Source organism: Danio rerio, chromosome 13, assembly GCF_052040795.2.
Source record: "Danio rerio strain M-AB ecotype USA chromosome 13, GRCz13ab, whole genome shotgun sequence".
Taxonomy (NCBI): domain Eukaryota; kingdom Metazoa; phylum Chordata; class Actinopteri; order Cypriniformes; family Danionidae; genus Danio; species Danio rerio.
The window spans coordinates 10,244,410-10,260,007 of record NC_141033.1 but is presented as its reverse complement, the minus strand read 5'-3'; the positions used below and the strand labels follow the sequence as shown (position 1 = coordinate 10,260,007).

Here is a 15,598-nt window from a genome sequence, read left to right as displayed (position 1 = left end):
GCCAAAACAGCTGCACAGATGGTGTGCATGTAGTGTTGTGGCTGGAGCGGGACAGTGCTGCTGCGTTGATTGGCAGGTGCCAAAGACCTGCGCCTGAAGTTGCACAGCCGGACTCTGACAGCGAGCCTTGACTAATACCATGTCAGCGACAGGGCTCACATTTGTGGGTGGGAAAGGCAAATGTTATGATGTTACCAAGAGAGACTGAACAGAAAAATAACACTCCATTCAGATGAGTTAGTTGCACTTCTTTAGGAGCTTTCACTGGGGTATAGACACAACTTTATTTGTCCATCTGAAAGAAAAACCGTTTCTCTGCATTTAGCAGCTTCATTTTCTTACAAAGCGCATGATAAATGGTACATTTTACCAACACAAATAAAGTTTAATTGCTAAATATACAGATGAGTAGCATAACATTTTGCATTAGTGAAGGAAGAGCCATTACCAAACTCTGCATTTCCTCTTCAGGGGCTGAAGTTGATGAGTGGTTACAACATTTGGGCAACTACCTAAGCATGATACAGAACAATCAATGTCACCATTGTGGTGAAAGTGAACTGATTGCATCCCACTCTGCCTTTTAGCTACAAAGGTAATAGCCTATTTAAGGTTTATTTTAGTCTGAAATGAAATACAACTCAATGTTTTGCCAACTGAAAATGAGGACAGTTGGTATTGTTGATGTTTTTGTTGATACAGTTATTATTTATTATTTATAAGATCATTTGTATGATTGTTGATAATCTTTAAAACAAAACAAATTGAAGTATTTTAAAAAGAAACAAAGTTTATTTGAATAAAATAACTAATTATTAAAAAAAATATATTGTTCATATTTGAAAGAAAAATGTTGTTTAAGTTATTAATATTATTGTTATTTATATAACATACAGTAATATTTCCCAGAGATGAGTTGCAGCTGGAAGGGCATCCGCTGTGTAAAAACTTGCTGGATAAGTTGGCGGTTCATTCCGCTGTGGCGACCCCGGATTAATAAAGGGATTAAGCCGACAAGAAAATGAATGAATGAATATAACATAATAAAAGTTTTATTTAAGTTAAATTCTGATAATAATTATATAATTTAATAATAATAAGGGCATCACTGTGGTGCAGTGGATAGCACGATTGCCTCACAGGAAGAAGGTCCCTGGTTCAAGCCTTGTCTGGGTCAGTTGGCATTTCTGTGTGGAGTTTGCATGTTCTCCCCATGTTTGCATGGGTTTCCTCTGGGTGCTCCGTTTTCCCCCACAAGTCCAAAGACTTGCACTATAGGTGAATTGGTTAAGCTAAAGTTGTCCATAGTATACGTGTGTTAATGAGTGTGTATGGATGTTTCCTAGTGATGGGTTGCAGCTGGAAGTGCATCCGCTGTGTAAAACATATGCTGGATAAGTTGGCAGTTCATTTCACTGTGGTCGACCCCAGATTAATAAAGGGACAAAGCCGAAAAGAAAATGAATGAATGATAATAATAATAATAATAACAATAATAATAATAATAATAATAATAATAATAATAGCGAGGCAGTGGCGCAGTAGGTAGTGCTGTTGCCTCACAGCAAGAAGGTCGCTGGGTCGAACCTCGGCTCAGTTGCCGTTTCTGTGTGGAGTTTGCATGTTCTCCCTGCCTTCGCGTGGGTTTCCTCCGGGTGCTCCGGTTTCCCCCACAGTCCAAAGACATGCGGTACAGGTGAATTGGGTAGGCTAAATTGACTGTAGTGTATGAGTGTGGGTGTGAATGTGAGTGTGGATGTTTCCCAGAGATGGGTTGCGGCTGGAAGGGCATCCACTGTGTAAAAACTTGCTGGATAAGTTGGCGGTTCATTTCGCTGTGGCGACCCCAGATTAATAAAGGAACTAAGCCGACAAGAAAATGAATGAATAATAATAATAATAATTCTAAAAGACATTTTAAATGATAGGATGAAACCTGATATGTTTATTTTTTTGATGTTTTTTAACATATAAATGCAAGTGTAAATTTCAATACTTCAAAAACAATATGGTAAAACTCTTTTTTTTAACTTTGTTATGAACTAATAATCAGTTAATGCATGCGCTAATCCTGACTTTAACTAAGCGCTACCTTATTTACTTGTTAGCACATGCTTGTTTGTTAATTAATGTATTACCTACCATCATCATGAACTCATGATATGTTAATGTATAATTATATTGTGCACGCTCAGAAATAATGGTACAGGAGCTGTCACTGGGGCAGTATCTTTTCAAAAGATACATATTTGTACCCAAAGAATCCATATTGGTACCTCAAAGAGGCATATTAGTACCCAAATGTACCGAAAAAGTACCTTTATGGTACAATTATGAACCCTTCAGGTACAAATTTGTACCTTTTGAAAAGGTACTGCCCCAGTGATGGCTTCTGTACCTTTATTTCTAAGAGTGTGACTACTTGGAGGTACACATCATCATAAACCCATTCTCATCTACGCATGAACTCCTTGTGCATGCCCGTCTATTGCATTCACAATGAATAACAATAGAAAAGTGTTCAGACAGCATCAACATGAACAGTTTCAACAGAGGAGTTCATGAGTAGTTAAGGATGATGGTGATGTGCCCCTCCAAGTAAAGTCATGACATTATTATACATTTACAGCTCATGAGTTTATGTTGGTTACATTTAGCTTAAACTTATATTTTAATTAATTAATAACATTAACATTAATAACATTAATTAACAACATGTATTAACAATTAATCAAGGTAGCCATTATTCACACATGAACTCTTGTGGCTCTTGTGGCTCATATTGTAATCAAAGTTAGTTCATTATTATTGCATTCCTTAACTCATCATTACTCATCATTAATTCATAATAAAATAATGGTTATTTTGCATATTAATACATCATCATTGTATTATTGTCATATGCTTGAATTGTTGTGTTGCCAACACTACAATTGAGAAATTCAGAAATGTTGCTGAAAAAAAAACTGTTGGAAATTATTGTTGTCACAGAGCTAGAATTTCTTGAAATGTTGAAAAACATCGACATTCAATACCTTTTTCAATACTACACAGAAAAAAATGTCAGGGACATAACATAATTTTTACATTTTAAAGTGAAATACAAGTGAGTGTGGTGGACGTTTTGTGGTGATATTGTCTCAATCCACATCACATCCACACTGGTGATTTAGAAACCCAAACAACAGTGACAAGAGAACAGTCAGTAATAAAAATAAATTAATTATACATTCAATAGCAGAAACTGATTCAATAAACAAAGATACAAATCCACAAAAATGCAGTAGCTCTAACAGTACTCAGGCAAGCTATAGCATTCTGAAAATTTAGCCCTATATACATTTCTAGTGATCATGAAATACGTCCCAGAAGCTGCGTTTTTTTGCAGTTTTTGTTTTCTCAAATCCTCCAGAGGCTGCTGTGTACAGATCTGTGAGATCTTAAATTTCTCATTTGCCATTTGTGCCTGTTCTTCTCGTGTAAATCCACCAGAGGTTGTTGTTGACTGACTGACCAACCAACCAATGCCCCCCCCACCCCCTCACCCCCTTCCCTAAAACCCAATCGATAGTGTTTTAAAAAGACAGATTCACCAGTTATTTTATTTTTTGTATTCTGTATTTGTCTTTCCCGCTTTCTAGAATTGTTCTTCACCAGACTCGAACCACCTCATCGTGATTAACACCTGACGTACAAGGCGAGCTACGGGACAAACTGGTAAGGGTGTGAAAGCTGTCCATTCCCATGAAAAGGAACGGCATCATATCACCCCGTAGCGTTCGTTTTAAGGATGAAATGCAGCCATATGTACTTCTGGCTACATAATTCACAATCTCCAGAAATGTATATTGGGCTACATTTTCAGAATGAGCCTTTGTTGCTTTACTGGATGTGTTTTAGCATGTTGACATTTTTAAGCCATTTTTTTTTTAGACTTTCATTTAAAGGAAATTTTGTTATAGACCATTTCAGTGTGGTTATATCATTAGCCCATGAACATTTCCTGCTTGTTATCAAACTATTTTATAACTGTAACAAGAGACAGTTCACTCATAACTTAATGTCAATACAGCTACATAACATTATTTATCATTATGTGGCTATTTCTTACAAGCTATAGAGATTAAAAATGTAAAAGAGAAAATATATTGGGACCATTGTACTTGTGTACATCCCTAAAAAAAAGTCATATTACATTCTAGTACTTTCTAGACAGGCTAAAATGCTGGAAGGAAAGCAGCATCCAAAACGAGTGTCTCTTAAGTGAGTGCGCATATGTGTATTATGTTTATTAGACTGACTGAGTGGCACATTTGATATGGTCCACACAGGTGTCCTGGAGGCCCACAGATGCATCAAGTCCAAGTGCTTGAAGGAAGATCGACTCGTTTAACTCGACAACTATGAAAGCCATCCAAGGAATGATATGAGCTCTTGGAGGAGGAGGGTAAGGGAAACGGTTAACTAATTAAAGCTTGAAAACACATTTACTCCTGAAAAATATAGGTAATAGCTACAATAAATCTGCTGCTTTTAGAAATAGATTGCAGCAATTAGATTTAAAAGTAGGCGATTGTTCACACACCGCGGAGATTCATGCTTTCTCTGCTTTATAAGCTCAAGTCTGTTTTGGAAGGCAGGGCTGCATAAATCTCCAGTGCAGAACTAGTGTTAAGGGCTTAAATATTTTTTTCACGGCCTACGTTCGTTTGTTTTATTATTTCGCTTTCATAGATATTTGTTTGGCCCAACACGACTGCAGGTAATAGTTTCCATTTGAGACAGCACGAAGCCGCCTGGAGAAAATAAACAGCGTTTTTTCTTTCATATAACCAAGGGAAGACATAAGGGTTTCATCTATCACACTCAGGAATGGTGCAATTACACCACTGTTGTCATTTGAAACTGATACGCAAGGGAAGCACTAGGAAAGTAAATGCTAGCCCCACAGAGAGTTCGATGATAACCTGCTATTTCTCATGGCTTTTATTTTATTCCCGCTCTGCAGGTCAGAGATTTGCATGTGTGACTTGTTAGACTGTACGTGTGAAAGAAACTCTACAGTATTACTACACTGGGGAAATATGCACTTTATCACCTCAGGCAGACTCAGTACATTTGATTTGGTTCCACTCAATTTCAATTGACATAAATTGTGCCATAAAGAAGTGGGGAAATGTAACTCTCGATTTCTACTTGAGTGATCTCATCGAGTCAGACAGGCCTCCTGATATGAGAAAACCACAAGCGCTAGGAGCATATGTGCTCTCTGTAAATGTGTGTTCGCGCAGGCCTTGCACGTTTAACAAGCAGATTTCTCTCTGATACGGCAGACTCATGTGTTTACTCAAGCCTTTGACCTTCTCGCCATGACACTTTCACTGCTGATATAAATACCATCGCCATGCTAAATCATCGTGCCCCACTCAGGTAACATAAGACGCTTCGCACTACATCTTACCCCATTGGCTACATCTCGTCACATGCCCGCGTGTTCCGGCCAATGGCATCGGAGAACCAGTAGTGCCAGGGGATATTTTTATACAAGGCTTGTTTGTTGAGAAGGCATCTGTAAAAACTGGAGAGGTGGGGAATGTGTTGGGCAATTGGGTTCCGCATTGAAACCGGATCACAACGCCTACGCTAATATGTCCAAAAGGACTGTAATTATGAGGTGATAATGCGTGCTGATCAGGTTGCTTGTTGCCAGTGAGAGGGAAGCCCCCTCTATTCCCAGAGCCAGGAGGCTGATGGGTCTTCCAGGACTCGGTGATGCAATAACCTCACTGACGGGGTGCATGGCATGAGCAGCCGCTGCAATGTGCTGTTGATGAATTCGCGACATCTGCATTATGGTTCAGTGTGTTGCTTATAAGCAAAATGTTTGCCAGTGCTGAGTTTGTGCAGACGTTTAGTATCTTATGTCCTTGTCAATTTTCTGAAATCAATGTACACTGGTGCACAGTATGTACTTGACAACCAAAACTAAAGGCCCATATGTGCACAGGTGCATAGTGTCTGTGACATTGAAAGCATTTAAAATAAATATATATACACATAACACACAAGCAAAATTACTTTAAAAGGCACCTATTTTACCCCTTTTTTAAGATTTAAGATAAGTCTTTTGTGTCTCTAGAATGTGTTTGTAAAGTTTCAGCTCAAAACACCCATCAGATTATTTATTAAACCTTTCAGAATATTAAGATTTTCTGCTCTGAACACAATGTAGCTGTTTTTGATGCCTGTGCCTTTAATGCAAATAAGCTAATTCTCCCAGCCCACCATTCCCACGTGCCTGTCAAAGTGTATCTCCATCTCCGGATGTGTAAGCACAGTGACAGACATGAAAGAAGATCTTATGTAATGCTTGTAATAAATACAACAGTAAGAACTTTCCTAATGATTATTTGATGTATTTGTAGTGGAGATATTTTAAGCCTTTTTGCAATGATGAGTCACACACAATGTAATTACGAAGTTCAAGCATACACACACAATGGACCAGGGGCATAAATCCCGGGGGGGACGGGGGGAACATTGTAAAAAATATATGTATATATACCTAAAATAATTGTCTAAGTAGAACGAAAAACCGCATTTGTCATTTAAAATGCATTTAGAAACAGTTAAGTTCCCCCTCCCCTTCCTCAAAGTGGTTCGGTCCACTGTGTGCTTTTTTTCCCTCTCGTCTCACCTACTCACACACAGGCACACGTCTGGTGTGCGGCTGTGGCTGAGTAAATGTAGAATTTCACTATCTAAGTAGGGGCTTTTATTCATCTTAAATAAGGCGATTCTCTTCAATGTAGTTAATACAGACTCGTTCATAAATTAGTTGGGGCAAAAATGCTGATTACCGATGTAATTCCCCATGAATCTGCTGTATTAGCGATTAAAATTACTTATCTAGTTAACGTTAGCTTGTTGCTAATGCTAAAGCCGTTTCCCATGCATTGTTTAATTTGTGACGACTTGGCATAATTTTAACTTAACATTAACGACCACAATTAGCATATTGTTTAGGCGAGCACAAGTAATTCAAACACTGTGACTACTTAAAAACACAGAAGCTCTGAACAATTTACTGTGTGTCTTTGCTGGACAGTCTGACACTTACAGCAGAAGCTGTTTCACTGCAATTGAGAAAATGAAAGTAATTCCATTCCTCTCTCTTTCGCTCACTGTGGCCCGTTTGACCTGCTGGCGTGACATTTCCCCTCCTCTCGGCTGTTACAGCGATACTTATGGATCCAGACACGAGCGTGTCTGCAGGGCAAGTTTTCTCCTCCACGTCTATTATGGATCAGCTGTGATTGCTGCTGCCGCTAGTGAACATTGTAAAACAGCACCAGAGTATTAGAGCCAATTGCAGGCCTTTCTGTTAAGCTTGTGACCAATCATAGGGGTGTAAGAACTCGCTCGACAGGGCTCATAAAGCCAGCGGGATATTTACATTTGCTTATTTGCTATAAATGCACATGTTGTTCTGTGCATGTACTTGTGCATGTGTAGTTCTGACTGTTTGTATTAAAGGACAAAATTGTATTACAAATAATATATAAATATATTTATACATTTTTCTTGTGCTGTAAAGTATAAAATTGTGTATGGAAAGCATCAATGCACCGAGATGCATCGAATTGAAAAGAATCGATGGCATAATAACCGAACAGAACCGTGAGACAAGTGTAGGTTCACACCTATATGCGTTACTATGAAGACCTGTTAATACATGACTGTCAATCAATTCGGTGAGCAGAAAAAAACACACTCCTAAATCACGTTGCGGTGGGCCTTAAAATGGGAGGGATCTGGATCCAAGTTTCAACATCAGGAAGTTTAAAAAAAAGAGACTTATAGTGTTTCTATTACACCAATGTGACGGTGGGCACTCTTTACATACACACAATTCTGAACAAACAGCTTACAAAAGATGACTGTTATCATAGGTGCCCTTTAAATGTCAATAATTATAATTGTATACCAATGAAACTGATTAATGACCATCCACTTTGCACCATGACGCATGGTCTTACAGGGTTGAACTTATTCTCTTAATGAGTTCTAGGTGTGTTTTGAGTATAAACCAATCAAAGTCTCATTTTCCATTCCCTTTAAGTGCCAGTTGCGCCTCGTCATAGCGCATTTATAGGTCATAGGTTGACAAGTCTAAGCTTGTTTTTAATAAAACAAATATAAATATGCAGATAATAAATAATACTGCTAATAATGCCTATGTGCGCACATATGAGCGCAAATGCATTTGCTATTTAAACAACGTAACGCAAAACGTCAAAACGACTCTTGTGCCGAGCTAAAACTAGCAAACAACAATTGTTTCGTGCCTTACGACGCATTGCGCCACGTGTATGATAGGGCCCTAAGGGAGACAACATGGCAAAATAGTCAAGAATATTATTTATTCTAACAATTTAAAAATAATCAAAAGTTCAATCAGTGTGAAAGGCAAGCAAGTGGATGTAGTAACAGTTGTTAGCGCTAGTGTATGGAAACGTAAAGCCCAAATTAGAGCGCCGCTCTAGCCAACTGCCCAAACAATGAATGAACAGCAGCCCAGACAAACTCGCTCACTGAGTTTAAACAAGGGTGCTGATGAGCATCAGGTGCACTGAAGGCATGCCCCAACCTTGAACAGACAAAACATACTAAAACACAAACCAACATAACTCAGTCCCAACAAAGTAATGGTAGCTAAGGGCAAGTTGAAAAATCTACTATGTAAAATGTACCCAAAAAAATAATATATGAAATAATGTATTTGTTTTTATTTCAACTAAATAAATACATTTGCCTATATTTTTTACAGGTATTTAAGGAAAAAGGAACCTTATGAAACCATCATTCATTAGTTCTTAAAAAGTTCTTGCATATTTTTAATCGAGAATATAACCCATGTGGTTGACTATACCAAGTATATTCAGTATGTCAGTTTAAGATAACAAGACAATGCACTTCTTACCATCAATATGTTGAAATATCCTGCTAAGTACTGTTGTATCTCTGTCATCAAGCTGTCATAATAGTGATGCTTATCAGGGTTGTGTGGCAGAAAAGGTCAGAGACCAACAGAAGTCCCAGAGTAGGCTATATATTGAATAGCTGATAGTGGCATGTGGAGTTAAGGGGTTGGGCAGGGGTCAAGGGTCATGATCAGGCACACCAGGAGAGGCATGGCTTTATCAGCTCTGTTACAGAAGGCCAGACAGACACGACGGACTGAGACATTGAGCCTTAATTATTTCTGACACACGCATCTCGGCCCCAGTAGCTCCACACAGCACTGCGGAGCCCTATGGAAATATACCAAGCCTGTTTATTCACCGTCTCACATTCACACTCATTTCCTTTTTATGTTTTCGGATTATGTTCAGATTTTCCAGCCTGGAAATTTTAATGCAGAGTAAAAAGAAAGGGGGAAAAAAGAATTTAGCACACAGTGGCTAAAACCACATTTTGAGTCCCGCTTTCAGGATCCTTAATAACAAAAAGGTTAAGCAGCTTCTCTTATGCATGTTTTAAGACTTATTATGATAATAAACATTCATTTATTCATTCATTTATTCAATTTCTTTTCGGCTTAGTCCCTAGTATTAATCTGGGGTTGCCACAGCAGAATGAACCGCCAACTTATCCAGCACATGTTTTACGCAGCGGATGCTCTTCCAGCTGCAACACATCACTGGGAAACACCCATACGCACGCATTCACACTTATACACTATGGACAATTTTTTAGCTTACCTAATTCACCTGTACCGCATGTCTTTGGACTTGTGGGGGAAACCGGAGCACCTGGAGGAAACCCACATGAACGGGGGGAGAACATGCAAACTCCTCACAGAAATGCCAACTGATCTAGCCGAGGCTCAAACCAGCAATCTTTTTGCTGTAAGGTGATAGCACTACCTACTGCACCACCGCGTCGCCTGATGATAAACAATTATCACTAAATATGCCCTTTTAACTACATTTACAGTATGTACAAAATATATTTGCTAAATCTTTTTAATTTTGTTTTTATAGGGATAACTAGCTCGGGACTTTTGGAATAATTTTGGAATCATACAATTAAAGCCAACAAAACAATAATCAAGAGTATGTTAAAGTGTTTTTGTTTGTTTTGTTGGTTGTTGATTTATGCTCACAAACATAAAAAATAGTCCAAATGTAGTGGTTGTAGCTGGTTTTAGGTCAAAACATCAATCAGAGACGTGCATTTTTACTTTAGCAGTTGTTTTGAATGATTCAAACATTAATTCGAAGGTGTTATAAAATGACAATCTTGATATAGCTAGGCATGATAACTGTTTTAAAGGTATACCGTGGTTTGGAAAAGTCAATGTTTTAAAACTGTCAAAATTTTCTGCTTTACCGTTACTGTGATATATGATCTTTTTTATTTACATTTCTTTTTGTTTAGTTTTTTAGGGCAACAGTATCTCCAGCAAAAACATATCCAAATGTGCTTTTTTAAATTGTGAAGAAATCTGTGTTCGGCGAAGCAGTGGCGCAGTAGGTAGTGCTGTCAGCTCACAGCAAGAAGGTCGCTGGGTCGCTGGTTCGAGCCTCGGCTCAGTTGGCTTTTCTGTGTGGAGTTTGCATGTTCTCCCTGCGTTCGCGTGGGATTTCTCCGGGTGCTCCGGTTTCCCCCACAGTCCAAAAAACATGCAGTACAGGTATATTGGGTAGGCTAAATTGTCTGTAGTGTGTGTAGATGTTTCCCAGAGATGGGTTGCGGCTGGAAGGGCATCCGCTGCATAAAACCTTGCTGGATAAGTTGGCGGTTCATTCCGCTGTGGCGACCCTGGAATACAGGGACTAAGCCGACAAGAAAACAAATGAATGAAATCTCTGTTTTTGAAACTGCAGACAGCAGGTCAATGATTCATTTGAATTATTTAGCCTGTCATGTTCACTGTTCCAAAATATTTTAAATGTTTCTCAAAATAAAACATGTGTTCAAAGGGGGAAAAGGTTTTGTTTTTACCAAGACATTTAAAAAGTACATATTTTAGAGCAGTAATCACAATATCGGGAAACTGATATCTTTATTCAAGATTAATATGCCGTCAGAATCTTATACCCTGTCATGGAAATGACATGCCGAGCCTCAAGCCCTGCTGTTTCCTCATTCTCATGTAAATCCCTTGAGCGTAAAATCCTGAAAAACAGGCCAATCGAAACAAAACTTTATATCTTATGTTGAACATGAGAATATTAACAAGCACATCCTGGACAATTGTGGTTGTTTGTTGTAACCAAAGTTAAGTCAAACATGTGTAATTTTGTTGGGTTGTCATTGCTCTATGGAGAGTTCTGAAACCACCGTTGCCCTCACACACTCATGGCAAAATTAATTTGTCCTTCTTTAATTAGAAGTACAATGAATTTAGAAAAGCCTTTGCAGCAATATAGACTACTGAAAACAAACATACAGACACCATCCAGGCTGCATTTGAGTGATGCTTAGATGAATAAGTAAATATATGCTGCAATCAAAAAGTTAAACAACACATTTTAAAAATCTGATGTAATAAACGAGATGCAATCGCACTGCCTGACTTTATTCACATTTGTCATTGCAACACCAATAAACCTATATCAGATTCTGTTGTAGGCCTAAACAGGCAAGTTTTTAAACATTAATTGTATAAGCCATACACCAACATCATTTGGAAAAGTGGCAATCTGCACTGACCCAAGATTCTCACATAAAAAATCAGTCAAGTTTGGTGAAGAAAAAAATCATGGTTTGGGGTTGCATTCAGTCTGGAGGATTGCGAGAGATCTGCAGAGTGGATGGCAGTCTGAGGTATCAAGACATTTGTGCTGCCCATTACATTACAAACCACAAGGGAGAGCAAATTCTTCAGCAGGATAGCGCTCCTCATTCTTTAGCCTCCACATCAAAGTTCCTGAAAGCAAAGAAGTTCAAGGTGCTCCAGGACTGGCCAGCCCAGTAACCAGACATGAACATTATTGAGCATGTCTGGGGTAAGATGGTGAAGAAGGCACTGAAAATGAATCCAAAGAATCTTGATGTACTCTGGGAGTCCTCCAAGAACGTTTTCTTTGCCATTCCATACAACTTTATTAATAACACAGTCGTAGCAGAGATGTATGGATGCAGTCCTCCAAGCTCATGGAAGTCATACACAATATTAATTATTTTTTTACTGCACCATGACTTTATATTCTATACTGGACATTATTTCTGATAAGTGTCAAGATTTTTGTCTAAGCAAAGTCAGACCTTACTGTCCTAATTAAATAATTAAAAATCAAGGCTTGATCATTGTTTATTTTGGTGAAATAAGTGTCATCTAGAGGCCTTTGCCTTTCACACAAGCCACGTCTGATACCAAATGATCAACTAGAAGTCAAGTTATTATTTGTTGTTTCTAAAACTTGCATAGGCAACAAGGCTTTTGTCAGGTGGTGTATAATCATCAATCCAAAGGACCCAGGAATGAAGCATTCACAGATAAAGACATTGAACTCAATTTATTGGCAATTTAAAATGTGAATTCCTTCAAACATAAGTCCTTTTACACAGTGATACCGGTAAATATCCGGAAAATTTCCGGAACACCTTGATCGGTAAATTCAAAAGAGCACTGTTCACACAGACGAGGACGTTACAGAATTTTTCCGGACCATTCACACCTTTCCAAAATACCGGTAAATTCTGACATCATTAACCAGAAATAACCTCTAAACGGCTGCGCATGTATTTGTAAACATTTATCTACATTACAAACTCTGTGGATGGATCAGTATTGTGAACAACTTCAATGTGTGTGTGCTGGCGCTCACAAGTTGCTTCACGGGCACACGTGTCAGAGCTTGAAGGTAAATAAACAACGGCTTTTCATAAGTATTGTATCGATATTTTTACACAGTTGGCATTAGGAAGTAACATATAAATGTTATATGTCTGACATCCAGCAGCTAAATGTGTCTGGATGCTAAATGCAGTCTTTTATTCTCATAAACCGCGCGGATGTGAATGCATCTGAGTGTTCTGATTGGTTAAAGTAGATGTCTCACGTCAGTGCGTTCTAGACGTGCACGTGCACGTGCTCTTTCCGGCAATCCTACTTCTTCTTCACAAAGCGCAGCATTCCGGCAAATTACCAGTTATGTTACAACTTCTCTTTCCGGAAAATAGCCGGAACGAATTTACCTGTGTTTTCAAAAAGTGTCTTTTCACATAAAGACCTTTCCAGAAAATTGCCTGTAATTTTCCGGAAAGGTCTGTCTGTGTGAAAGGGGCTATAGTGTCAAGAGTCATGAGAATAGAATCGTGATAAATCTTTAGTGTTTAAAAAGTTACCCGAGTTCCAATGAATGTTCAGACTGAAGACGCATTTCAAAACACCTGACTTACACTGTAATGGATTTATTGATCTGATTTAATGTGGTTTGTGCTGTTCATGAGAAAAGGTGTAAAATGAAAATTAATACATCAATTTTAAGCCACATTTAATTGCACTTTGAATGTGGCCTAAAGTATGACACACCGGGCTGAACTTGATAAGGTTTTCTGCCTAAGTTTCTTTGGTTAGGCAAATCAAACAGACAGAGATGGTGTTAGATGAACAGCAGGTTTGTATAATTATTCTGATTGAGGAAGAATTGATCAAACGGCAGACCGCTTTCCAGTGAAGGGGGAAAAAATCTCTTGCTTGCACAGGAGGACTTCCAGCTAAAAGTAAAAAAAATGGAGCTCAGTGTTTATTGATAGCTAATGGCTTCTCAGCAACTTGGTCTATTTGTTTTCACTGTAAGAAAATATGCATGTTGTTTATAGCTGTGGTTTAAAATAGAAACATTACTCATGGCTGCGTTGGACATGGTGGTTTGTGACCCAACACCCTTCTTCTGCTGCACTAAAGAAAACCCCAGGGGAAAGGGTTGCAATATAGGCATCTTTATACATTTGTTATAAAACCATGGGTTAAGAAAGAGATAATAGGAGACAAGCCATATTGGGGCAAATAACATCAGGTATCCTTCTCAAACTCACTTTCTGTTTTACACACACCCACACACACAAGCATGCACAAAAATGAAACTATGGCCGATCAAACAGCCCATATAACACCCCCATCTATGGGGCCGCCTGTGGTCCTGTCAAGGGCCAGCAGCTGGGGGACAGAGGAGAAGGCAGAGGGGGGTGTCTGACCCAGGGTCCAGGTTCTGAGCACTTTCGCAGACAGGTTGGCTCCAGTAGCAATGAGTCATGGCTGTCTGTCTATGTTGCCTGCATTCTGGCCAAAAGGGTCTTATATTTTATCATGATGCTAACCACTGCTTCATTCACGTTCAGAGTACTGCCATTTAGCCTATCTAAATCTATGAGAGTCCCTGCACAGCGGCTGTGTTGGGAATGGGTTGTACTGGTAATAAACACAGCAGACGGAAGTCAACTGCAGAGAAATCAATCTCTTTTTGACACGCTCCTTTTAAATGTGGTCATATTTAAAGAACGCTCTGGGCCAACTGAACATTCATCAAACTCAAAATATCCCTCAAAGGGAGAGAAAAAAGGCCAAATGAGCTTTTTAAGAGTCAAGAATTGCAATGACCAAAAAATCTAATTATGCTTTTCTATTTTTATGTATTATAAAATTTCCCAGAGATGGGTTGCGACTGGAAGGGCATCCGCTGCGTAAAAACTTGCTGGATAAGTTGGCGGTTCATTCCGCTGTGGCGACCCAAGATTAATAAAGGGACTAAGCCGACAAGAAAATGAATGAATTAATGTATAATAAAATCTGTGAATGTTTTTGAAGGCAATTGTATTTACTTGAACAAAAACAGCAGAATACAGATGTCAACCCATGTATTAAACATCAACATGGCTGCGTTCACACACATTTAGGTCATTTATCAAAGTGACAACTGCATTCTTTAACCAAACTTACACCTGTACATTTTTAAGAGTCACACATTTTTTTCTGGTAAAGTACTGCTGTGTGAACAGAACTGCTTCATGCAGCTCATAAGTGTCTAGTGTAATTTACGCTTTCATGTGTGGTTTCAATAACTTACAGACATGCAGATATATCCTGTCATCGTCCAAAATCAGGACTGTTTGTGATACTTTTATGGTCTGTATGATGCTTTGCTCTTTACTGCAGTATAAACACTACTATTGGGTAATTGAGCCTTCTCAGTGTCCTTTGGAGGGGCGCTAGAAGGTACTCATTATGGGTACTCATTCATTCTACTAGGGGACTTAAAGGCTCACATTAGCAATGATAGTTACACCTGGAGAGGCATGATTGGCAGGAATGGCCTCCCCAATCTGAATCTGAGTGGTTTTCTGTTGATGGATTTCTGTGCTTGTCAGTTTGTCCATAATAAACACTATGTTTGAGCATAAGAGTGTCTATCAGTTCACATAACACAAGAATATCTTAGGTCGGAGGTCGATGATTGAGTTTGTGGTCGTCTCATCTGATCTTCGATCATATGTCTTGGACACTGAAAGAAAGAGAGGGGCAGAGCTGTCAACTGATCACCACATGATGGTTATCTGGATCCACTGGCCGAGGAGGAGCCCAGAT

General features: G+C 38.8%; 1 long non-coding RNA gene across 3 annotated transcripts in view; it reads left to right on the top strand.

Annotated features, from left to right (window-relative positions):
• The window catches only part of LOC141377138 (uncharacterized), a 38,102-nt gene that overhangs the window by 10,508 nt on the left and 11,996 nt on the right, over nt 1–15,598 (top strand). The window contains exons 2-3 of one of the 3 annotated variants that reach the window (XR_015505737.1): nt 472–595; nt 4,332–4,447. This is a non-coding gene — a long non-coding RNA (uncharacterized LOC141377138). Of the gene's footprint in view, nt 1–471; nt 596–3,641; nt 3,718–4,331; nt 4,448–15,598 lie in introns of those variants that run through there. The other 2 variants (XR_015505739.1, XR_015505738.1) reach the window with 2 other exon arrangements.